This window comes from Pinus tabuliformis, chromosome 2_2 (genome assembly GCF_031772625.1).
Source record: "Pinus tabuliformis cultivar Carrire ecotype Pingquan chromosome 2_2, CPIR1, whole genome shotgun sequence".
NCBI lineage: Eukaryota > Viridiplantae > Streptophyta > Pinopsida > Pinales > Pinaceae > Pinus > Pinus tabuliformis.
The window spans coordinates 187,457,774-187,483,205 of record NC_142300.1 but is presented as its reverse complement, the minus strand read 5'-3'; the positions used below and the strand labels follow the sequence as shown (position 1 = coordinate 187,483,205).

The 25,432-nt window shown below is 37.9% G+C and overlaps 2 pseudogenes; both read left to right on the top strand.

The window, feature by feature from the left end:
* The window catches only part of LOC149192023 (nucleobase-ascorbate transporter 6-like), a 36,264-nt pseudogene extending 21,088 nt beyond the window's left edge, over nt 1–15,176 (top strand).
* An 821-nt stretch (nt 15,177–15,997) lies between these two features.
* On the top strand, nt 15,998–18,444 carry LOC149192022 (nucleobase-ascorbate transporter 6-like; annotated as a pseudogene).
* Nucleotides 18,445–25,432: the final 6,988 nt, after the last annotated feature.

Genomic DNA, 25,432 nt, shown 5'->3' with positions numbered 1-25,432 from the left:
GGTAATTGTACCCGTTTGGAACCTGTGTCGCCCCACCAGTCGGCAATTGTGGTTGAGTCACAGGGTCAAGGGGCTGTTGCATTACAACCTAAGAAATCTGAGGTTGACATACAACAGGCAGCATTTGAACTTGTACATCTGTCACAATAGCTAGTGTAGTCGGGATGTTCGACATAGGTACACATTGTTGCATAGAATATCACAACTCTTGGTTGTTGGGGTAGTATAGGTACCCAACCACTTGATGTAAACTCTCCAGTATAACCTGAATATTGTTGTGAACTCCCGTATGGATATCCTCCCGGAGGGGGTAAATGAAAGGGCATACTGCCCCCCATACGGTGGTAATCTGACTCAAGGGGATTGTCTGCCTTGGGGACTGGATTGCCCAAATTGACCTCCAAATGGTTCAATTTGGCGAGTCTCAACATAAGAGTTGCCGGATATTATTCCGGAGGAACAAACAGGAATGGACCATATTGTCGAAATAGCCCCTGGATGGACTCCTCCTTCTAGCGGTTTTGAGCTAGTCGGGACGGATGGTACGCTGGCAAACATTGTTGGAGTGACGGCAGGGAGTTCTGTTGTCGCTGTGTCAGTCGACATAGTCCTAGATGTTGACGGTTTTTAAGACAATTTGAGTCTATCCAAAAGATTACCTAGCGATTCTACAGGAACTTCCACTGGTGGTAGACTAACTTCTGATGTCGAAGGAAATAGAGTGACCCTGACTCCAAATGTGTTGGAGTACTTGCTTGCGGATCTTCTACAATTTCCTCTATCGCAATCAAACCCGGTGGAAGGGGAAGACCGTCAGGTCCGTAAAATATTTCTGGTGCCGAAGAAGGGGTTGAATCGACAGCGACAGATGTTTGAGGAGCAAGACTCTTCGAACCCGTTGCAGATGGAACTGGTTCAATAACACAAGTGTTTGCTCTCAGATTAGGATCAGTACCACTGTCCCTATGTGGCTTTGAACTTCTTCTGTAGAGGCAGGGTTTCCAAAAATTTTTGGAGTAACCGGAATCTCGGATGTTGTTGGAACACTTGTTCTAACTTTAATAGGATATTTCGAACCGGTTAAATGAGTTCGCTTTGTCCGTACTGTTTTCGATTCCGGAGACAAAGACGGTTGACTCGTAAGCCTCTGCGAATGACGGGGTTTCAATTGACTTTCTTCCACGATTGCGGATTACTCGATCAACTAAAATACAAAAGGGGAAATATGTTTCCGAATTAAATGAATTTTAGACGCTTTAGACACAACTTGCTTTTCAATTTAAAGAGTCGAGAAAAAGCAAAAGATGACCTAGTCCTCCTTCGATTTTTAATGACCTGAAGTGACAAGTGCTCAGATGGACCTTTTCCGTTAAGGAGTCTGAAAAGGAACGAAAGGGACTGCTCTGGAGTTCTAGGTAGAGGGTGTGCCAAACCAATCGCAAAACCGCAGATACTTTTTAAGGTACGGGCGGTCAATCTTCCCGAATGCTGTGTTCAGTGCATTGTGATCAGTAGGGCGGGCCGACACGGTTCCTATGGATAAAGGTTTTAATGCCTATAGGGGTCTCCCAATATATACTCGACGGTACGTGGGAGCACAATCCGTACTGTGCACTTATCGTCTCACAGTGGAGGAATCACCCAACCAACAGTGAGGACAACAGTTACCAGGCTTTACGACGCCGGAACACGTCTCTAGCCTAGACCTCTATGTTGTGCGTTAAGTTCCAATGCGTTGTTAAGTTCATTCAATTTATTTTAGGTTGATATTTCTTAGAAGTTTGCCTTTGGATCACCACGATATGTAGATACAATTCCTAAATTCAATCTAAAGATGATAAGCAAGCTTTTATCTCTTTTCAACAATGAAAATCCTAGCTACAAGGGGAAAAGAAAGACACAATCTTTTCTCAAAGAGCATAGAGCACACTGTAAATGCACTTTTCCTAAATCAAACCATACAAACTGTCAAAATGAAAATGCACTTGTGCATGTATTTGTTTTCACTTTCTTAATATTGATGCCTAAAAAGAAAGGTGTTGTACACAAATTTGAATTCGATTTCAAGTGAAAACACAAACAAGTTCTTTTTGAAATCAAAAAGACGATTTACGACACTTTATGATTTTGAAGTAAACACTTGTTTCGACAATAGAAATTCACAAATTCAAACCAAAAGACAAAATAAAAAGCGCAATCAACTGTCAACAGCAAACAAATTTTACTCCTAAGATCAAAACGACACTATACGACAGGTCTAGATCTAAGGGCGACAATATGACTAGTTTACTTTTGTAATGGGAAACGCAAATGATGTAACAAATACACAAAAAAAAATACAGTTTCTTTTATACAATTGAGGTGGAATTAAGGAAAAATAAAAGGGGTTTTCAATAGGTACACACACTGATAACAGGCTGCAAAAATCAGAGATAAAACTGAACAAAATGAAGCAAAGAACCACAGCTGCACAGGGCAAAGGGCTGATCAGCGCACCTGTTGCACAGAGAAACTGAATTGCAGCGCAGTAGCCCTCTCGGACCTGCGTTGAAATGCAGAACCTCTTCACAGAGCTGTTGGCATTATGATTCAAGTGTTGTCCTTGATGGCAACTCACTCAGAGGATGGTACAAGTGCTCAGAGGTTGGTACAAGTGATGGCATCTTAATCAGAAGACAGATCTCAGTACAGCATGCCAAGGAAGCTCATACACGCCGTTTCGTTAAGCCCAAGTCGCGTGTACACGCTAGTTCGATTCATAAAAAGCGCGTGTATGTGGAAAGGTTCCTTTGGTCCATGGTGGTTAGTCCTTGGAAGTTGTGCCTATGATTTCGGACCATTGTGTCTCGACGGGCGTGTCGATCCCTAGTTTTGAAGTTGATGGTATTGTGTTACTATGGTTTTGGCTCTTGGTATTGAGCTAGGCCTAAGACTATATAAGGAGAAGAAGATCATTAGGCAAAATCATCTTTCGACAAGGGCTTGAATATCTAAGAGTGAAAGAGATCTGATTGCAGGTGCTGGGTTGCTTGATCTAAGCCAAGGAGAGATCACATCGGTTGATGGAAGACTAGATCTAAGGATAGATCGGGATCTAATGGTTTGAAATGCACTATCATGATATGGTTGATTATGCTTATTTCTAGATCTGCATATTGTCGCAATGCTATGTTCTGGGTCTAACTAATGTCTGGTACAGCTGCAAATTGAGAAAGTTTATTTTTAGATCTGTACGCAGGTTGGCTTCGGTAAAAGAGCGTGTATACGCGGGTTTGCTCCTTGAAGTAGCGTATATCTTTTGAAGCTTGTTTTTGGGTTTACAGTGGGTCTGACAGTTATTGCAGAGTTCTGTAGTCTGCTCTGTGTTCTGATAACTGGTGATTGACAGGGTTCAGTGGTTCAGTGATTCAGAGTTTGGTTGTTTTATGCTTCAATGATCTGTTGTGGAAATTGAATGAATTGTGGTCTTCAGATTGTAATGTTGTGCTTCAGGAATATTCAGTCTGAAAATGTATGAAAGGTGATACCTGAAGAAAAGAAGATTGTAGGTCAGCACCTACGTACTAGTATCTTGGCTAGTACAAGAACAAAGGGGGTTGGAGCTCCCTTCCAAGGAAGTTTGGAGAACGAGAGAAGGTTGTAGCCTTCTGCAGGTTGTAGCCTGCGTACTGGTATAAGGCTGCACCAGTACAAAAGATTGTAAACTGAAGTTTCTTATTAAAGAAAGATAGAGACAACTTGCAGCAGGTGGTTTTCACCCACATTGGGTTTCCACCTTATATCTTGGTGTTCATGTGTGTGGCTTTTGATCCGTTCTGTTATACTGCATCTGCTTACTGTTAATGTGCTGAATAATGTCCTGATGAACTTAACTGAAGAATAAGCTAACTAAGTTATGAGTTTTCTTCTTATACGCTGTTTTATTTAGTCACAGTAGCGTGTACACGCTGTTTTACTTAACTGAAGTAGCGTATATGTTTCTGAGCATTGAAAAGGTTTGATTGATCTGATAATACTGATTCACCCCCCCTCTCAGTATTATTTCCAACAATTGGTATCAGAGCAGGTCCTTCAGGAAGCTTGATCGCTTGAAGGTAGATCATTCATCATGAGCAACTACGAGAAAGAAGCATCAATCAGGCCACCGATTTTTGATGGAACAAATTTCAATTATTGGAAGGTAAGAGTTACTGCATATCTTCAATCTCTTGGTACAGAAGTTTGGAACATTGTAGAAACAGGCTATGCTTTTCCTTCAGTTACTCCTACAGATCCAGCTGAGAAAAAGACATATGAAACAAATGCAAAAGCAGTCAGTACTCTATTAGGAAGTATATCCCAAACAGAATTCATGAAGGTCATGCACTTCAAATCAGCAAAAGAGATATGGGACAAAATGATCACTAGCTATGAAGGAGATGAACAGGTAAAGGAAGCTAAACTTCAAACTCTCAGGATTCAATATGAGACTCTCAAGATGTATAATGATGAAAGTGTGGCAAATTATTTTCTTCGGGTAGACGAGATTGTTAATTGTATGAAAAATTTGGGTGAAGAAATAAAAGAGACTATAGTAGTTTCAAAGATTCTAAGATCATTATCCCCCAAGTTTGAATCTAAAGTATCTGCAATAGAAGAAAAGGAAAATCTCAAAGTTCTCACTATGTCTCAGTTACATGGAATTCTAACTGCTTATGAAATGAGAAAGGGAGGTCCATCAGACAGAAGGGAAGCTGCTTTTAAGGCATCAGGAAAAGAAGATTACTATGAGGCAAGCCATGTTCCAGAAGAAGAGGAAGAAGAATCAAATTTTGTTAGAAATCTTCAAAGGGGTGCTGGAAGGTTCAGAGGTAAGCTACCTTTCAAATGCTTTGCTTGTGGAAGAGTAGGTCATTATGCTGCAAAATGTCCTAATAAAGATAAAGGAAAAGAACCTGCTAGATGGAATAAGAAACAAAGTGCAAATAAGAAAAGCTACTACACCCATGAAGATAGTGATGGCTTATCAAACAGTGATGAAGATGAACAAGGTAATAAATATAAGCTATTAATGGCATTTGAAGATGATGATTATGAGGATGCTGTAGATGTGGATAATCTCTATAATGAAATTACTAGACTCAAGAGATGCATAGAAGAAAAGAGTGTGATCATTGATACTTTGCAATTTCAAATTGATGAAAAGGAAAAACATCTTGAAAAACTAGAAGGTGAAATTGTTGGTCTCAGAAAAGAAATTGAGAAAACAAAAGCTATTAATCTTAAGTTTGTCAAAGGATCTGAAACTTTGGATGAGATTATCAATGTGCAGCGGTCTCCTCTAAACAAGACAGGTTTGGGCTATAATGGAGAAACCTCTAAAGCATCCACCTCAAAGAATTATCTTGATGCAGCAAGAAGAAATGAGCAAAAGAACAATGAAGATAATCAGGTAAAGCAGGGACGAATTACAAACAGAAACTATCAGGGACAATCCTTCTTAAGGTGAACAAAAGCTACAACCAACCACAGGTAAAATCTTCTCAGTTTGGCACAAGAATAGATGAAAATAGAAATTACAATCAGTTGGCTGGTAGATTCAATAACCAGAAGCTTCTTCAATGGACAATGCTTTTCTTGCCATAACTTTGGTCACAAAGCAGCTCAATGTGTTGCATATAAAACAATCATGACTAGGGAAGCTCAAAAACAAAGAAGTATGACAGGGATTACAAAGAGGACCTATAACAACTTTTCGGTTCTTGAAAATGAAGTTGAATGTTCTATTTGCAATAATTTTGGTCATAAAGAATCTGAATGCAGGAGCAGGTTTCAGGAGAAAAAGGAACAAGCCACGAGCACCAAAAAATGGAAAATAAAAGAACCTCAGACAGAAAGATGTGGGATAGCGTTTTATGCAGAAGGACAGGAAAATCTATGGTACATTGACAGTGGATGTTCGAAACATATGACAGGTGATAAAGAAAAACTTGAATCTTATTCTACTTTAGAAAAGGGAAAGAAAGTTTCTTTTGGAAATGATACTCCTGCAACTATAAAAGGAAAAGGTATTGCTCCTTTGAAAGAAAAGGTCAAGGCTGGAAATGTTTTGTATGTTGATGGATTGAAGCATAATCTTCTAAGTGTCAGTCAGATGTGTGATCAAAAAACCGAGGTTATTTTCAGATCGAATGGATGTCTTGTTCGTGATCTTGATACAGGTAAAACAGTTCTCAAAGGCAAAAGAACTCCAAATAATCTGTACATATTTGAAGAAGGACAACAACAATGCTATCTTAGCAAGGATGAAGAGCACTGGCTATGGCATCGAAGGTTGGGACATCTAAGCTTCTCACAAATAAGAAAAGCATGCAAATATCAGGCAGTTCGCGATCTTCCAGATATCAAAATTCCAGACAACACTATATGCAAATCTTGTCAGTTTGGAAAGCAAACCAGAACTAACTTTCCAGAAAAGGAAGGATCAGCTAGCTTGCCTCTTGAGCTAGTCCATACAGATGTATGTGGTCCATTTAGGAAAAGGACACCTCGAGGAGAAGAATATCTGATATTATTCATTGATGATTTCTCAAGGTTTGTTTGGTTAGGGCTTATGAAGCACAAAGATGAAGCATTCGAAAAATTCAAATCCTTCAAAGCATTGGCTGAAAATGAATCAGGACACAAAATTAAGTGCCTCAGATCTGACAGAGGTGGGGAGTTCACATCAAATGAATTTTTCGATTTCTGCGATGAACATGGGATAAGAAGAGAATTCTCTACAGCTAGAACTCCTCAGCAAAATGGGGTTGTGGAAAGAATGAACAGAACTATCCAACAAATGGCTCGTGCTATGCTCGATGAATCAGGTACTCCTGCAACCTTCTGGGGTGAAGCTGCACATGCTGCTGTTATCATTCTTAACAAAACAAATGTCCGAGTAAACAGCACTCAAACACCTCATGAGCTTTGGAGTGGTAAAACTCCTTCCGTGAAGCATTTCAAAATCTTTGGGAGCAAATGTTATATTAAGAATACTGATGAGCAACTTGGCAAACTTGAACCTAGAGCAGATGAGGGCATTCTTCTTGGTTATTCTCCACATAGCAAAGCATACAAGTGCTACAATAAAAGACTTGGCAGAATTATTGACAGTATTGATATAGTGGTTGATGAGAAGGGATATATTCCTAGGCAAGTTCATCATGAAGACATTGAAGAAGATGAAGGTTACTCTCAAAGGCGAAATGATGAAGAAGAAGAATCTCAAGAAGAACCAGAGGAGCAGACAAGAATAGAAGAGAAGACTCCATCCAGATATGTCCAAAAGAATCATCCAGAAACTCAGATTGTGGGGCAGAAAGAAGCAGGAGTACAAACAAGAAGGACACTTGCAGAAGCTTCAAGCTACTTGGCTCTACTCTCCTCCATTGAACCACAAAATGTGAAAGAAGCATGCAAAGATGAATGTTGGGTCAAAGCAATGGATGAAGAACTTGAGCAAATCGAAAGGAACAACACTTGGGAATTAGTTCCTAGACCAAAAGATAAGAATGTAATAGGAACAAAATGGGTCTTCAAGAATAAGTTAAATGAAAATGGAGAAGTAATTAGAAACAAGGCCAGACTTGTTTGTAAAGGGTATGCACAGCAAGAAGGAATAGATTTTGAAGAGACCTTTGCTCCTGTGGCAAGACTAGAGGCCATCCGAATGTTCCTTGCTCTCTCAAGCTTTCAAAACTTCAAGGTATTTCAAATGGACGTGAAATCAGCCTTCCTAAATGGAGACTTAGAAGAAGAAGTATATATTGAGCAGCCAGATGGGTTCATTCTTGGAAATGATCCAAACCTTGTATGCAGATTGAAAAAGGCACTCTATGGGCTCAAACAAGCTCCAAGGGCTTGGTACTATCGCTTGGACAAATATCTTCACCAACAAGGCTTTTCAAAAGGATCAGCAGATAGCAATCTCTATATAAAAGTTGAAAATAACAAATTGCTAATCCTTGTTGTTTATGTAGATGATATTATTTTTGGCAGCAATGAAGAGACCATGAGTCAAAACTTTGCCTTGGTTATGCAGAAAGAATTCGAAATGTCACTTCTTGGAGAATTGACATATTTTCTTGGATTGCAAATCCAACAAAATGAAGGAGGTATCTTCTTGTCTCAAACCAAATACCTCAAGCAGATCTTGAAGAAGTATGGCATGGAAGAGTCAAAACCAGTATGTACACCCATGGTTACAGGATGCAGCCTCAGTGCAAATGATGAATCAGCAGCAGTTCACCAACCCACTTATAGATCCATGATTGGGAGTTTGCTTTATTTGACAGGTACTCGACCAGATATTACACATGCAGTAGGAATGGTTGGAAGATTTCAAGCCAACCCAAAGGAAACTCATCTTCAGGCAGTCAAAAGAATCTTCAAATATCTTCAAGGGACCCAAAACTATGGCTTATGGTATCCTAGAAATACTGATCTCACTCTTCATGCTTACACAGATGCAGATTGGGCTGGAAGTGTGGATGATAGGAAAAGCACAAGTGGAGGTGCTTTCTTCATGGGTTCTAGATTAGTATCTTGGTTCAGCAAGAAACAAAGTTCGATTGCCTTATCTACAGCTGAAGCAGAATATGTGGCTGCAGCATCTTGTTGCACACAACTTCTTTGGATGATGCAGACCTTGCAGGACTTTCAAATCACTTGCACTCCACCTGTCTCTATCTTATGTGATAATACAAGTGCAATCAGCATTTCAAAGAATCCTGTCATGCACTCAAAGACCAAGCACATACCAATCAAGTACCATTTTCTTCGGGAACAAGTGCTTGAGCAGAAGGTCAAGTTGGAGTATGTTCCTTCTAAGGAGCAAGTTGCTGATATTCTCACAAAACCACTGCCCAGGGAAACTTTTGAATATCTCAGACAAAAGCTGGGAGTAGTTGATGCTTCATCCTGTTGTTGAAGATTGTTTGTCCTACAGAAAAGTTGGTATACGCAGGTTACGGAAGGGATATGAGCGTATACACGCGGATTTATGGTGGGTAAGTCGCGTGTATGCTGGACGCTTGTTGCAGAAAGAATATCCGCGTACATACGCTGTTTTATATAGGATAAAACGCGTATATGAAGTTCTGAACAGCAAGGGAAAACTCTGAAGTTCTGAAAAGCAATAGGAATGTCAAAATTCTTCAGGCACAGTTTCAGGGAGTGCAACAGGCACAGGTTCAGGGGGAGCAGCTCAAAAGTCTCATAAAGCATTGTTGGCATTCAGATGTTTTGGTTGTTGGTTTCAGGAGAAGGAGCTCAGAAAGAAATTCTGGTTGCTGATCTAACAAGATGTTTATCAGATGTTGCTGGTGTCTTTCCTAAGTCTTGGTCTAGATCTGTTGTCTCTATGTCATGTATCTCTCTTGTCATATCTCTTTTATGGTGTCAAGGTCATGTAACGGCCTATGTTGGTTTCCCCACTATGCCTGGGATGAATGCTGTAATATAATTGGTTGTTTCTGATATGTCCCCTCTTGGTAGGGAGTATGGATGTATGTATTGAGTCTTTTGGTGATAGGAAGGTCCTTATGGTGTATAAATCTTGGCTCTTGTTGAAGAACATCTTTTTCAGATCTGGCCTACTGTCAGGGGAGCACGAGTCAGCACAGCCAAGCAGAGGTATCAGCATGTCCTCAGGGGGAGCACAGCCCTTTGCTCTTGATGTCAAAGGGGAGAGTGACTTGGTGTGGTGGTTGCCATCAAGTCCAAAGGGGGAGATTGTTGGCATTATGATTCAAGTGTTGTCCTTGATGGCAACTCACTCAGAGGATGGTACAAGTGCTCAGAGGTTGGTACAAGTGATGGCATCTTAATCAGAAGACAGATCTCAGTACAGCATGCCAAGGAAGCTCATACACGCCGTTTCGTTAAGCCCAAGTCGCGTGTACACGCTAGTTCGATTCATAAAAAGCGCGTGTATGTGGAAAGGTTCCTTTGGTCCATGGTGGTTAGTCCTTGGAAGTTGTGCCTATGATTTCGGACCATTGTGTCTCGACGGGCGTGTCGATCCCTAGTTTTGAAGTTGATGGTATTGTGTTACTATGGTTTTGGCTCTTGGTATTGAGCTAGGCCTAAGACTATATAAGGAGAAGAAGATCATTAGGCAAAATCATCTTTCGACAAGGGCTTGAATATCTAAGAGTGAAAGAGATCTGATTTGCAGGTGCTGGGTTGCTTGATCTAAGCCAAGGAGAGATCACATTGGTTGATGGAAGACTAGATCTAAGGATAGATCGGGATCTAATGGTTTGAAATGCACTATCATGATATGGTTGATTATGCTTATTTCTAGATCTGCATATTGTCGCAATGCTATGTTCTGGGTCTAACTAATGTCTGGTACAGCTGCAAATTGAGAAAGTTTATTTTTAGATCTGTACGCAGGTTGGCTTCGGTAAAAGAGCGTGTATACGCGGGTTTGGCTCCTTGAAGTAGCGTATATCTTTTGAAGCTTGTTTTTGGGTTTACAGTGGGGTCTGACAGTTATTGCAGAGTTCTGTAGTCTGCTCTGTGTTCTGATAACTGGTGATTGACAGGGTTCAGTGGTTCAGTGATTCAGAGTTTGGTTGTTTTATGCTTCAATGATCTGTTGTGGAAATTGAATGAATTGTGGTCTTCAGATTGTAATGTTGTGCTTCAGGAATATTCAAGTCTGAAAATGTATGAAAGGTGATACCTGAAGAAAAGAAGATTGTAGGTCAGCACCTACGTACTAGTATCTTGGCTAGTACAAGAACAAAGGGGGTTGGAGCTCCCTTCCAAGGAAGTTTGGAGAACGAGAGAAGGTTGTAGCCTTCTGCAGGTTGTAGCCTGCGTACTGGTATAAGGCTGCACCAGTACAAAAGATTGTAAACTGAAGTTTCTTAAAGAAAGATAGAGATAACTTGCAGCAGGTGGTTTTCACCCACATTGGGTTTCCACCTTATATCTTGGTGTTCATGTGTGTGACTTTTGATCCGTTCTGTTATACTGCATCTGCTTACTGTTAATGTGCTGAATAATGTCCTGATGAACTTAACTGAAGAATAAGCTAACTAAGTTATGAGTTTTCTGCTTATACGCTGTTTTATTTAGTCACAGTAGCGTGTACACGCTGTTTTACTTAACTGAAGTAGCGTATATGTTTCTGAGCATTGAAAAGGTTTTGATTGATCTGATAATACTGATTCACCCCCCCTCTCAGTATTATTTCCAACAAGAGCCTGCGCTGAAGCAGAAACGAGAATTTTCTCTGGGTTCTGGGTCACGGTTTGCAGTTTAATCTATGGTTTTTGGCCGGATAAAAGCTATCAGTAAGGTACAATTAGAGGGGTGATTTAAAGGAGGACTAAGAGCTATCACAAAGGGCAGTTAGAGCATTTGTGGATCAGCTGTTCATATCATAAACAGGCCCAGTGAATGGACTAGAGTAGCATATCTCTACTTTGCATTTGTAAATGGCAAATGCAGTTCGATTCGCCACTCCTAAGTTTATGAGAAGAACAACAATAGAAACACAAATAAACTAACTAGATACAATCCCCAATGGAGTCGCCATTTTGTTGTTTGGAAAAGTATCTATTCAGAACGCCCCTATCCCACTCTAAGGTGTGACAGTGCCTTAGCAACAAACAAGGAAAACTACTTGAGTATTCTTCTTTATGAAATGTAAACGAAGAGGAACGATAAACTAACCTGTGTCTTGCGCTAGTTTTTTGATCCAATCGCTCCTCTCTTCAATAGCTCCCAGCTCCCTGATCCCTTACCGGCCCAGCTTCACCGAATTCCTGCAAGATCACAGAAGAGAGAGACTACACGAAGATATAGATTTACATTCATAAAAAGCTTAGGATCAGATTAAGCTAAACATGCAAATATAACAAAACATCATTGATACACAGCATGTAGGAGAAACTCAAATAGTTTTATTGATATGATAAGAAAGTCCAAGAGGAGATACAACCAAGTGAGTCCCGATCTAGCATCTACCTCCCAGCAAAGGAATCCATTCCTCACCTCCAACAAAGCATAAGTCACCCAATGCACTAATCTCAATCTCAAACCAACAACAATTCTATGCAAAGTACAAAATTCCAGCCACTGGATCTCTGGGATGAGGGATCCATATATAGATGTAAGCAGAGAGGATGAGTCAGCTTATGTTTTGACTTGTGGCTTCTCTCTGGCAGTTCTTGCTTCCACTTGGAGACTGAGAGCCTCTTACTCATCACTTGGTCGAATTCAGTGAGGCAAGTGTCATTGGAGAAGATTCTAGAAGCTTCCATTGTCTCTCCACCTCGTTGAATGACTCTGCCACTTGTCATTTCCCGCTCAATGCACCTAGGTAGTGCATTCAAGTGCGTTGCAACACACCTAGACAGTGTATTTGGGTGCTTTGCAACGCAGGTAGCTAGTGGAGCTTCTGAATTGATCCTGATTTGACTAGTTTTGAGGAGTTTCTGGTGGAGAACTTCTGGGAGAAGCTGTCATTGGTTGACCTTGTTCCTTTAGGGGTAGGAACAACACTTTTAGGGACTTTGGATCCCTTGGATTATGGACATTTCATGCTTAGAGCTGTAAGGCACAAAAATGTCTATAACAGTCCTATCGAAACCAGTTTTGCAATTTTCAATAGATTGATAGGTTTTTCGTGTCAAACTTGGAATTTCTTCTGTTCACCAAACACCCATACGTTTGGATATCCATATTACCTGCCTTCAAATTTATGTTTGGATGTATATTTTGTAATATCTATTCTATTTGAATTTCCATTTTGTTTGAAAATATATCCTCTTTTTTTTGAAAAAAATTCAAATGAAGTATTGTACTCTGATGTTATTTATAGGTAGGGAAATGCATTGAAATAGGGCTTCCACAACTTATTGCACTGGTCTTCTTTTCACAGGTAAGGAATTAACCGATTACCATTATGTGTAAACTTCTTGAGTGTATCTCTCTAGATATATATCATATATCCTGTTCCTAGTCTTTCCATGCTTTTTAAAATCTGTTGTATTAAATGATTTGTAATTGGAAAGATTGTGGCACTAATTTGTTGCAGAATGAAACTAACTGATTAAACTATTTTGTCCTCCCTTTCAGTATGGTTGACATATCAAGACTTGTAAGAAGCCTTTATTTGAGCGTTTTGCCATCATAATTGTAGTTGCTATTGTGTGGGCATATGCCCATATTCTCACTGTAGGTGGAGCATACAAGCATACCCCTCAAAGGACCCAAGCCCATTGCCGAACAGACCGTTCTAGACTAGTTAGTGGTGCCAAATGGTATGCATTCTTACAAGAAGCATGCATGCTAATTGTCATGTCACTTCACACAGTACGTTCTCATGCAAAGCCTCAGCATGGTCTTTATTATTGTGCAGGATAAGTGTTCCATATCCATTTCAATGGGGAGGACCTGTTTTTGATGGACAGTCTTTTGCAATGATGGCTGCAGCGTTTGTGTCTCTTGTTGAGGTCTGCCTACTTGCCATATATCAGATATACTTTCTTCTCTTTTATTTTCTTTATCCCGTTGACATTTCTGATAGTTATCTATGGGTTTCTATTTAAAAACAAAATTGGGTATTGACTACTATTTTTTTTTCTTTCATAAATTTGCAGTATACTGGTGCATTATATGTTGTTTCAAGGTTTGCAAGTGCCACACCTCCCCCTCAATCTATCATCAGCCGTGGTATAGGCTGGCAGGTAAGGTAATGGATTCGTTGCTTTCACCCTTATGGCTTCAGGTAATTGGAAGATTGTATCATTGTCGTTGATGGAATGTAATGGTCCTCTCTACAGGGAATTGGAATTTTATTGGATGGGATGTTTGGAACTGGAAATGGGTCCACAGTGTCAGTGTAAGAACCAGGAAACTTGACCCTTTCTGGCAACTTTAGCTGCAACTTGACCCATTTCTGGCAATACTAGCTCTGAAATTTGTCTTATCTTGGGAATTTGCAGTGAGAATGCTGGTCTTTTGGGGTTGACATGAGTTGGGAGTCGCAGGGTGCTCTAGATATCAACAGGATTTATGATATTCTTCTCTGTTCTTGGTGATAATCAACTCAAGTTGGGATATTGTTCTCATTTTGGGGTTTATTCCCTAGTCTAGGATTTTGCATTGCTAATTTCATGTTAATGTGTTCCAGGCAAATTTGGAGCAATCTTTGCCTCTATTCCAGCACCCATTGTCTCTTGCCATGTACTGTCTCCTTTTTGGTTATTTTGGTATGTATACGGTGTACACAAATCCTATGTTTTGAGCTGCAAATTCAGTCAACTAGTAGTATCTTAGCTTTTGCCATAATGTATAATGGATGTTTGCATAAAACCTTAAGGCTAACTCATATTGGCAGACACTTAGTTTGTACAATGCAATTTCAACATATTAGGGTAAAACAACAATTCATTGGGTACCTATATTGGCAGACAGTTTGTACGATGCAGCTTTAAAATTGTAGGGTAGAACAGAAATTCTTTGGGTTTTGCCTCATGTCTGAAATTTTTTGTATTCTTGATGAGCAGCTGGTGGGGGTCTCAGTTTCCTTCAATTTTGCAATCTAAATAGTTTCAGGATGAAGTTCATCTTGGGCTTCTCTCTGTTTTCGGGATTATCAGTACCACAGTACTTCAATGAATTTACAGTTTCTTCTGGTCATGGTCTAGTCCACACTCATGGACAATGGGTAGGGTTCTTACAACTTCTTTCAGGGACTAAATTGAAATTTTTTGGCTAGCAGTTCGTTGTGGCAACATTCCCTTCATTCTTCAAATTTCAATTTTTTAACTTTAAACATTTTTGAATGGATTTTTTAACAGTTCAATGACATTATCAATGTGATTTTCTCGTCACCGCCTTTAGTTGCTGGCAGCGTAGCATTGTTTTTTATAACACTCTACATATGGGGGAGAGTTCAACAAGGAAAGACAGAGGCCATCATTGGTGGGATAAGTTCTGTTCATTCAAAACCGATCCTAGAAGTGAAGAGTTTTATGCTCTCCCTTTCAACCTGACCAAGTTTTTCCCATCTGTCTGAGGATGAAACTCTATTTTAGAGGTGGGGTCTCTATTTTATCAATAGCCTTGGTGCATTTGAAGAATAATTAGAGTGTCTTCAATTCAGAAAGAGACAACTTCACAGTGTGAAATCTAAGATGTCTATATTTTATATCTATCACTTTGATAGGGAACTGCTTTCATGAATTATCTTAAATGGATGCCTCTGTGCCCTGGTCAATCATTTTTAGAGCACTTCAAGATCACCGCTCTTGGAAAGTAGCAAAAGGAGAATAATGAAAAGGAAAAGTACATTTCAGACTCTCAGAGTGGTCAATATGCTATCTTGACTCCAATTCAAAAGAGGCATGTTGTGCATAGAGTAGTTTATTTTTGTAAGTACTTTTGAAGATGCAATAGAATTTTTGTTGTTGTTGGTGCTTCAAGTTGAGCCAATGAGCATTTATCTGGAACTTGAGAGTGATATAGAGTCATTTTATAGTAATGATATCTTAAGCCCCCTTGCAAAGGCATTAGTAGGAACTAGCAGTACAACTGCTTTCTGACATTATCCATGCGTAATGCGAGAATTATTAGTTATTCATAGCATGTTTAAAATATAATTTTTTTGGTAAACGTTGTTTGCCTTTGAAATAAAGGCTTCATCCCCTATTGACAGGGCACTCTAGGCTTACCATTAACTTTAGCTTCATGATTTTCTTCTAAAATGAGTGCATGGAAATTATTGCAGCAAAAATGAAATGACATTGGAAAAGTAACGAAAAATATAGTACGGCTTTTCAGATGGCATTCCATGCAATGTATCACAGATTTCTTTTGGGCATTGTCATCTATTCTTTTGTACTTTTTATTATGTTCTACATATGGGGATTTTTTCCTTATGCATTTTATGCATCATGATCAGATATGCTTACTATTGTTAGCTTCATCCTAGGTATATACTTTTCAGTTTCTCATGGCAGAATCATTTGTAGTTCTCCTGGGGGTAGGTAGCATTCACACATGTTGCCACCAATATAACAGGGGCCGCTAGAGTTGCAACATCATCCCCATGTTGTAAACTTTTTCTGATAACATAATAACAAAGGGATGTATATTTTGTAATATCTATTCTATTTGAATTTCTGTTTAGTTTGAAAATATATCCTCTTTTTTTGAAAAAAAGTCAAATGAAGTGTTCTACTCTGATGTTATTTACAGGTGGGGAAATGCATTGAAATAGGGCTTCCACAACTTATTGCACTGGTCTTCTTTTCACAGGTAAGGAATTAACCAATTACCATTATGTGTAAACTTCTTGAGTGTATCTCTCTAGATATATATCATATATCCTGTTCCTAGTCTTTCCATGCTTTTTTAAATTCGTTGTATTAAATGATTTGTAATTGGAAAGATTGCAGCACTAATTTGTTACAGAATGAAACTAACTGATTAAACTCTTTTTTCCTCCCTTTCAGTATGGTCGACATATCAAGACTCGTAAGAAGCCTTTATTTGAGCATTTTTCCATCATAATTACAGTTGCTATTGTGTGGGCATATGCCCATATTCTCACTGTAGGTGGAGCATACAAGGATACCCCTCAAAGGACCTAAGCCCATTTCCGAACATACCGTTCTAGACTAGTTAGTGGTGCCAAATGGTATGCATTCTTACAAGAAGCATGCATACTAATTGTCATGTCACTTCATATAGTACGTTCTCATGCAAAGCCTCAGCATGGTCTTTATTATTCTGCAGGATAAGTGTTCCATATCCATTTCAATGGGGAGGACCTGTTTTTGATGGACAGTCTTTTGCAATGATGGCTGCAGCATTTGTGTCTCTTGTTGAGGTCTGCCTACTTGCCATATATCAGATATACTTTCTTCTCTTTTTTTTTCTTTATCCCATTGACATTTCTGATAGTTATCTATGGGTTTCTATTTAAAAACAAAATTGGGTATTGACTACTATTTTTTTTTCTTTCATAAATTTGCAGTCTACTGGTGCATTCTATGATGTTTCAAGGTTTGCAAGTGCCACACCTCCCCCTCAATCTATCATCAGCCGTGGTATAGGCTGGCAGGTAAGGAAATGGATTCGTTGCTTTCACCCAAATGGCTTCAGGTAATTGGAAGATTGTATCATTATCGTTGATGGAATGTAATGGTCCTCTCTACATGGAATTGGAATTTTATTGGATGGGATGTTTGGAACTGGAAATGGGTCCATAGTATCAGTGTAAGAACCAGGCAACTTGACCCATTTCTGGCAACTTTAGCTGCAACTTGACCCATTTCTGGCAATACTAGCTCTGAAATTTGTCTTATCTTGGGAATTTACAGTGAAAATGCTGGTCTTTTGGGTTGACATGAGTTGGGAGTCGCAGGGTGCTCCAGATATCAGCAGGATTTATGATATTCTTCTCTGTTCTTGGTGATAATCAACTCAAGTTGGGATATTGTTCTCATTTTGGGGTTTATTCCCTAGTCTAGGATTTTGCATTGCTAATTTCATGTTAATGTGTTCCAGGAAAATTTGGAGCAATCTTTGCTTCTATTCCAGCACCCATTGTCGCTGCCATGTATTGTCTCCTCTTTGGTTATGTTGGTATGTATACGGTGTACACAGATCCTATGTGCTGAGCTGCAAATTCAGTCAACTAGTAGTATCTTAGCTGTTGCCATAATGTATAATGGATGTATGCATAAAACCTTAAGGTTAACTCATATTGGTAGACACTTAGTTTGTACAATGCAATTTCAACATATTAGGGTAAAACAACAATTCATTGGGTACCTATATTGGCAGACAGTTTGTACGATGCAGCTTTAAAATTGTAGGGTAGAACATCAATTCTTTGGGTTTTGCCTCATGTCTGAAATTTTTTGTATTCTTGATGAGCAGCTAGTGGGGGTCTCAATTTCCTTCAATTTTTCAATCTAAATAGTTTCGGGACGAAGTTCATCTTGGGCTTCTCTTTGTTTTTGGGATTATCAGTACCACAATACTTCAATGAATTTACAGTTTCTTTTGGTCATGGTCCAGTCCACACTCATGGACGATGGGTAGGGTTCTTACAACTTCTTTCAGGGACTAAATTGAAACTTTTTGGCTAGCAGTTCGTTGTGGCAACATTCCCTTCATTCTTCAAATTTCAATGTTTTAACTTTAAACATTTTTGAATGGCTTTTTTAATAGTTCAATGACATTATCAATGTGATTTTCTCGTCACCACCTTTAGTTGCTGGCAGTGTAGCATTGTTTTTGGATAACACTCTACATATGGGGAAGGGTTCAACAAGGAAAGACAGAGGCCATCATTGATGGGATAAGTTCTGTTCATTCAAAATCGATCCTAGAAGTGAAGAATTTTATGCTTTCCCTTTCAACCTGACCAAGTTTTTCCCATCTGTCTAAGGATGAAACTCTATTTTAGAGGTGGGGTCTCTGTTTTATCAATAGCCTTGGTGCATTTGGAGAATAATTAGAGTGTCTTCAATTCAGAAAGAGACAACTTCACAGTGTGAAATCTAAGATGTCTATATTTTATATCTATCACTTTGATAGGGAACTGCTTTCACGAATTATCTTAAATGGATGCCTCTGTTCCCTGGTCAATCATTTTCAGAGCACTTCAAGATCACCGCTCTTGGCAAGCAGCAAAAGGAGAATAATGAAAAGGAAAAGTACATTTCAGACTCTCAGAGTGGTCAATATGCTATCTTGACTCCAATTCAAAAGAGGCATGTTGTGCATAGAGTAGTTTATTTTTGTAAGTACTTTTGAAGATGCAACAGAATGTTTTTGTTGTTGGTGCTTCAAATTGAGCCAATGAGCATTTATCTGGAACTCGAGAGTCATATAGAGTCATTTTATAGTAATGATATCTTAAGCCCCCTTGCAAAGGCATTAGTAGGAACTAGCAGTACAATTGCTTTCTGATATTCTCCACGCATAATGCGAGAATTATTAGTTATTCATAGCATGTTTAAAATATAATTTTTTTGGTAAACGTTGTTTGCCTTTGAAATAAAGGCTTCAGCTCCTGTTGACAGGGCACTTTAGGCTTACCATTAACTTTAGCTTCATGATTTTCTTCTAAAATGAGTGCATGGAAATTATTGCAGCAAAAATGAAATGACATTGGAAAAGTAACGAAAAATATAGTACGGCTTTTCAGATGGCATTCCATGCAATGTATCACAGATTTCTTTTGGGCATTGTCATCTATTCTTTTGTACTTTTTATTATGTTCTACATATGGGGATTTTTTCCTTATGCATTTTATGCATCATGATCAGATATGCTTACTATTGTTAACTTCATCCTAGGTATATACTTTTCAGTTTCTCGTGGCAGAATCATTTGTAGTTCTCCTAGGGGTAGGTAGCATTCACAAATGTTGCCACCAATATAACAGGGGCCGCTAGAGTTGCAAGATCATCCCCATGTTGTAAACTTTATCTGATAACATAACAACAAAGGGAAATTCTGAACATTCATTGCATCTACCTTGTTTTTAAGAAAGTTCTGAGCATTCTTGAATTGAATGTTTGCTTTGGAGATTGTACATGTTGGTGGAAGAGAGTAAAAGGAAGGTCATCTTCTCTCTGTATTGTTATCGCTAGGCCATCACATGTAGAATATTTCTACACCTTTTTAACCAAGTATAAGTTATGTAATAGTATTAGAACCTGAAAATGTTAGATCCTTGTGTACCTTCAATTGATGCAATGATGCTTCAACCATATTGGTCGATTCCAAAAAGAAAGGGTTCAATAGTTACTATATCATCTTGAATAGATACCCTCCACGTGTGGGTGCCTTGAACCAATAACATGGAGATGTGTGCAAGGGAACCTATTCAAATGGAGATACATCAATAGGTGGAGCACTCCAATGAAACAAATTCCATAATAAGTTGATTGGTTTACTTCTTAAGGAAGATGCTTGTTCTTTTAAATATAGGCTGGAAAAGGTTAGTCCCTTGGTTTACTTGTTTTCTCAATTGCCTTCTTAAGGAAGATGCTTGTTCTTTTAAATATAGGTTGGAAGAGGTCAGTCCCTTGGTTTACTTGTTTGCTCAATTGATGGGGGAATGTACCATTTGGAGGAAGATGCAAGTATTTAGAATGGCCTATGAAGGTTGGAGTACCCACTTTGGGGCCCCACACATATTTGAAAGTGTTTCTTGCAGAAGTATTTACCCTTGAAGCGCCTTTGGAAGATGGATGTTAAGCATTGAAGCCCTTTGTTTCCAATGTTTATGGAGGTATTCCTCTCTTTGGGGGCTATTTGGTGTAGAGTATTGTACATGTGGCAAAAAAAAAAACTCAATTTTTATATACAAATCTGTGGAATAAGTTCTCCCTCTGGCAACTGTTTTTTTAACCCATTACAACCCTAGAGTCAGTCCTCCAACAACAATGCATCTTTCCACTTCAAAAATACTATTATTTTTTATTGCAACTACACATATAACATAAAACTTAAAAGGTAATTGGAACAAACCTAATAGTATATAATATATATTGTCAAACAAAACATACCATAAACCTCAAACTTCGGTATATAGGAACAAAGCAACCCTACCAATAATTAATCTTCTACATGACTTGGACATATATAAATTTTTTATCCATTATTATTTGCTTAATTTTGAAAACCAAAGTAATTTTTTTTATCAAAATTCTACGAGGCTTATTTGTTAATCAGGTAGCTGATCTATTTCATTATGTACTCTGCAATGCTTGATGACAAACTATGAAAGGTTCGTAACTTTGCTATCACGAATGTGTTTTTTTTTTCCTTTTTCTTGATTTTGTCAATGATTAGGAATTACGGGGGTGTTGATTATAGTTTTAGTTGTAGCCTTTCAACTTTTTGGGCTTATTTTCTTATATCAAACATTTGTGCAGGGTTTCAACGAAATAACATTTCATTGAGTATGTATTTACAAATAAGTGATTTTGGGATCAAATCCCATAAAGTAATTTTATATTTTCTCTTCAAATTCTTTCAAGTTTTTGAAAGTAAAACCAATGAATTATCAATATAATTTTACCATAATAAAAAACAATTAGAAAGACTTTAACCAGCTCAAATTGCTCATCTCTATCTCTTCTAGAAAACTTCCCATATAAAAATATTGGGAGTATCCAAAAAGAAAACTTTTAATTAAGTAGGAATTTATACAAAAATTATTATTTTAATCAAATTAAAACTTTTCCAATTCAACAATTCCAATTTAATAATCTTATCGGCCTCTCTTTGTACCTTTTGGGACAATTGCTAGTATATACACCAACCATGTACTTGATTGATAGGTTGATTTTAAAGTGTACAGGGCAATTGTAACAAAATGACATGAGAGTCTTTCAAAAAACCACATAGTAAATAAGTATACATAATAGATGAATATATCTTTTAATTTAATGATTATATTTTCCAACAACGGCACTCAAAACCACATAGTAAATAAATATACATAATAGAGGAATATATGTTTTGCTTATGAATATTATGTATTTTGAGTATTGATTGGTCTATATTAGTCAATTTTAATGGACTACCCTTCCTAGAAGTCACCATATACAGAAGTGTATAAAGACTTCTTAAGAAAAGGAACACATCATTATTGCTCCAAAATTCTCCGTAGATCCAACTTTGCATTTCCGTCATCAATTGAGAGTACCTATTTCTTGAGTCTCTGGTGTCTTCTATAGACATAGTCTTCACCTCTATCATTTTATTGGATTCCCTAAGTTCTCTTAAATCTTCCATTATCAGGGAATTGCAACCATAGATTTTTATTATTTGAAGTGTTTTCAAATTGAAATAACTCTTTGGAAATACCTTCAATGCTAAGCATTCTACTATGATGAACGTTTCAAGTATTGGCATTGCTCCTTACTTTACGATTGGCAACTCTTATAATTCATGTAACCCAACAATTCAAAATATCTTCAATAAAGAAAATGCCTCCTTGTCACCGAATTCTTGAGGAAACCTCTTTAATCTAGAGAATTCAATTATTTCCAATCGCTGCAGATTGTTGAGCTTATGCAGATGTGGAAGTTCTTCCAACATATTACACTTGTATAATATAAGACTAGTCATATTATGAAAAGCACAAAAACTATTTTCCATTCTAACCAAGTCAAGACACTCCATGTACAGTTTTCTCATATACAGTTTTCTCAACTTTGACATATTATTCATGTCACTCGGCAGAGATCTCACCTTTGTGAGCTCTAACATGAGGGTGTTCATTTCAATCATATTCCCTAATGTGCCTTCCCTAATAACGCCCCCATTGTTTGTTAAATGGAGCCTGGTGACTTGCTTTAAGTTGGCCAGATGCTAATGCTTGCCACTTTTTTCCATTTCTTGGGCTCACCTTTTTCCCATAGATTGGTGCATCCATACATTGTCAAACCCTGCAAAGAGGTGAGCCTTGAGATGCTGCAAGGTAGATACTGCAAATGACCACATTTATCCATGGCTAGATGCCTTAAAGATTCCAAATTATGAAGGGCAGATGGTAATTCCGTGATTCTAGAGCGGCTTAGATCAAGGATCTCCAGGTTTCCAAGATTTGTAAGAGATGTAGGTAGAAAGTTGATGGGCATACCTGATAAAAAGAGGCATCTTAGCTGTTTCAAACACCCCACACTCTCCAGTAATGACTGCACTGACGTCCCACTCAAATCCAGAACCTTAAGAGAGACCATTCTCCCAATAACCCTTTTTGGAATTTTTGTTAGACATTTGTTACCATCTATTAACAATGAACATAGTTTTGAAACTCTCGTTGACTCAGGGACCGAACACAGTTCGTTATTACTGAACAAAATCTGACTACATCTGGAACATTCATTTTCATTCAACGTGCTCAAATCCTGACCCACATGGCAAAAGAAAGTTTCTTCGGCCTCTGCAACACGGATTCCCAAATCACGCAGGAAGTTGTGTATCCTGAAGAAGACTGCACCCGTCAATGCTTCTCACAATGGGTTCAATCAAACAATGATCTGCCAAAAGGTTGAGATAAACCCCTCCCACTACGAATGGGTTGTAGCTAAGTTGATGGTGATATTTTCGTGCCAGCAACCCTTCTCCCACCCATAATGGAATCACATGGTTGGCATGGATAATTTGGTCTTCTGTGAATGTTGCGACCATGTATAGAAAGCATAATTGCGAATGAATATCACATTTAACTCATGGAATATAGATGCAAGTGTCCAATCTATGCTTTATCGTCCACTTTTGCATGCAATTTTCTTTATTGATTCTTATTTTCAATGACCATTTACATTTATGCCTTACGACGTTTCTTTTGCAACATCTGGTGCAAATGCTAGTAGATACCAACATAGATACATGGTATTGATATAGGTTGGTGTGTATGTGCATTTATTTTTTCGAAGTGTAATGCAACCAACATGTAATTTATTTTAGTGATTATTTTCATTTTTTTGTCATGTACATAGTCATACATTATGTAACAACATATCCCCTGTACTGGGTGGTAAAGCACCTCTCAGTGCAACCAGTACTACCAAAATTGTGACTCAAACCCATGACAATCCGAGTTTGAAACAAATTTCCAAGTCAACGAGTTTTTCCTACTCATGTGAGACAAACATGCCCATTGATAGTTTAACTCAGTCAACATGAGTTTGACTAGAAAGTAAGAGTATGACTTGGTTGACTGAGTCAAACTCCACTTAAACAAGTTAAACTTGTTTGACAACCTACATAGACCCTTCATTACCCCAAATTTGGTCACTGTTTGGTCATTTTTATCTCTGTTGGGAAATTTTATACTGTGAAAATTCAACAGATAAAAAAAAGACCAAGATCAAAATATTCTCAAGACATTTTCTTTTTGTTAAAATATTTTTATATCTTTATTTTTGCACTTTCCTAGTTTTTCCTGATTTTTTACCAAACTGAGTCAAACTCGACTCTTTTGCATCACCAAGTTTTGCCCAATTCCAAGTCTAGTAACTTTATGGATACATCAGAAATCTGATAGTGAATTCATAAAGTTATGTAGTTTTTTCCTGCATGCAAATGAACTGGGGTAGCACTGTTCACAAATATACTAGTTGTGGCAGGAATAAAGGCACAATTTGGACAAAAGGTAGACAAAACCCACTACAGATTCATTTTATTTTCATTCATCTAGATCTTGTAACATGCTCAATAATATGCATATATAAATCCAAACTTCATTTTCTCAAGACTACAGAAATACAAAAACAAGGATTTAGATAAAAGGTGTCCTACATATTGGTCTGCGTGGAAATTTTCAACTCCAAGATCCTCATCCCAAAGGAAAATTTATTTGTAGTCAACAACTACATCTGGATGCAGGAAACACTTTGCAAACCACCTACATGAGAAGTAATCTATTGACTTAACATGAAATATTTTGCAGTATGTATCCATAAAGAAGAGAATAGATTTAACAATATCATTACCACTTGGTTTGATTGATTGCCACTATATGAATAGCTCTATTGCTCCACTCCAAATCACTCCATTTATCTATGACACCATCATAATGGAACAACATCACTGTGAAGTTCTTTAAAGGAAACTGAAAAAAAAAATCCCATGTAACACAACCATCAATTAGTCCAGAAAGAAAATGTAACACGTTGATAACCACCTAAATAATGCATTACAACACACCAATTATTAACTAAACTCACTAAGAAAATACCTTCTGAACAATTTGGTCTACATTCTCCTTTTGTTTTATTCCAATTTCAATGGCAATTTTATTCCAATTTCAATGGCAAGCAAATTCTACGTACTCTTCACTCATGGCTATAGACATAGCAAAGGTACAAACAAAAATGATAATCATGAGTTATATTAATGACAAAAAATGCAAAAATTATCTGCATTTATTTAAAAGAGAGTAATTAGGGTTTACTTTAAGGTATACTCTCTCTCTCTCTCTCTCTCTCTCTCTCTCTCTCTCTCTTTGCATGACCATTAATCGAAGAAAATGTCAGAGATAATATTCTAGCAATCTATGGGTCACCTTCCTTTATGTTGTCTAGATTGTAGAATAATCCCAAAAGAATCCCCAACATCTCATTTAGAAATATCGCATACAATATCATCAAATCTCCTTTAGATGTATTTTATAATAACCACCTAACCCTAAATTTTACTTAAGCATGAATCAAATCATTTGTTAATATAAAATAATAATGTTCTCTAAAGTGAATGCACACCCCTTCACCAGACTCATTGATAATAATAAATATCCTAATCCTCATTTTATTATAGTCAATGCATGACTACAATATACAATCAAGTAATAGACAATAAATCATGTAATAACTAAACTAAACAAGGGAAGCTGCATTGCAGCAAGTCC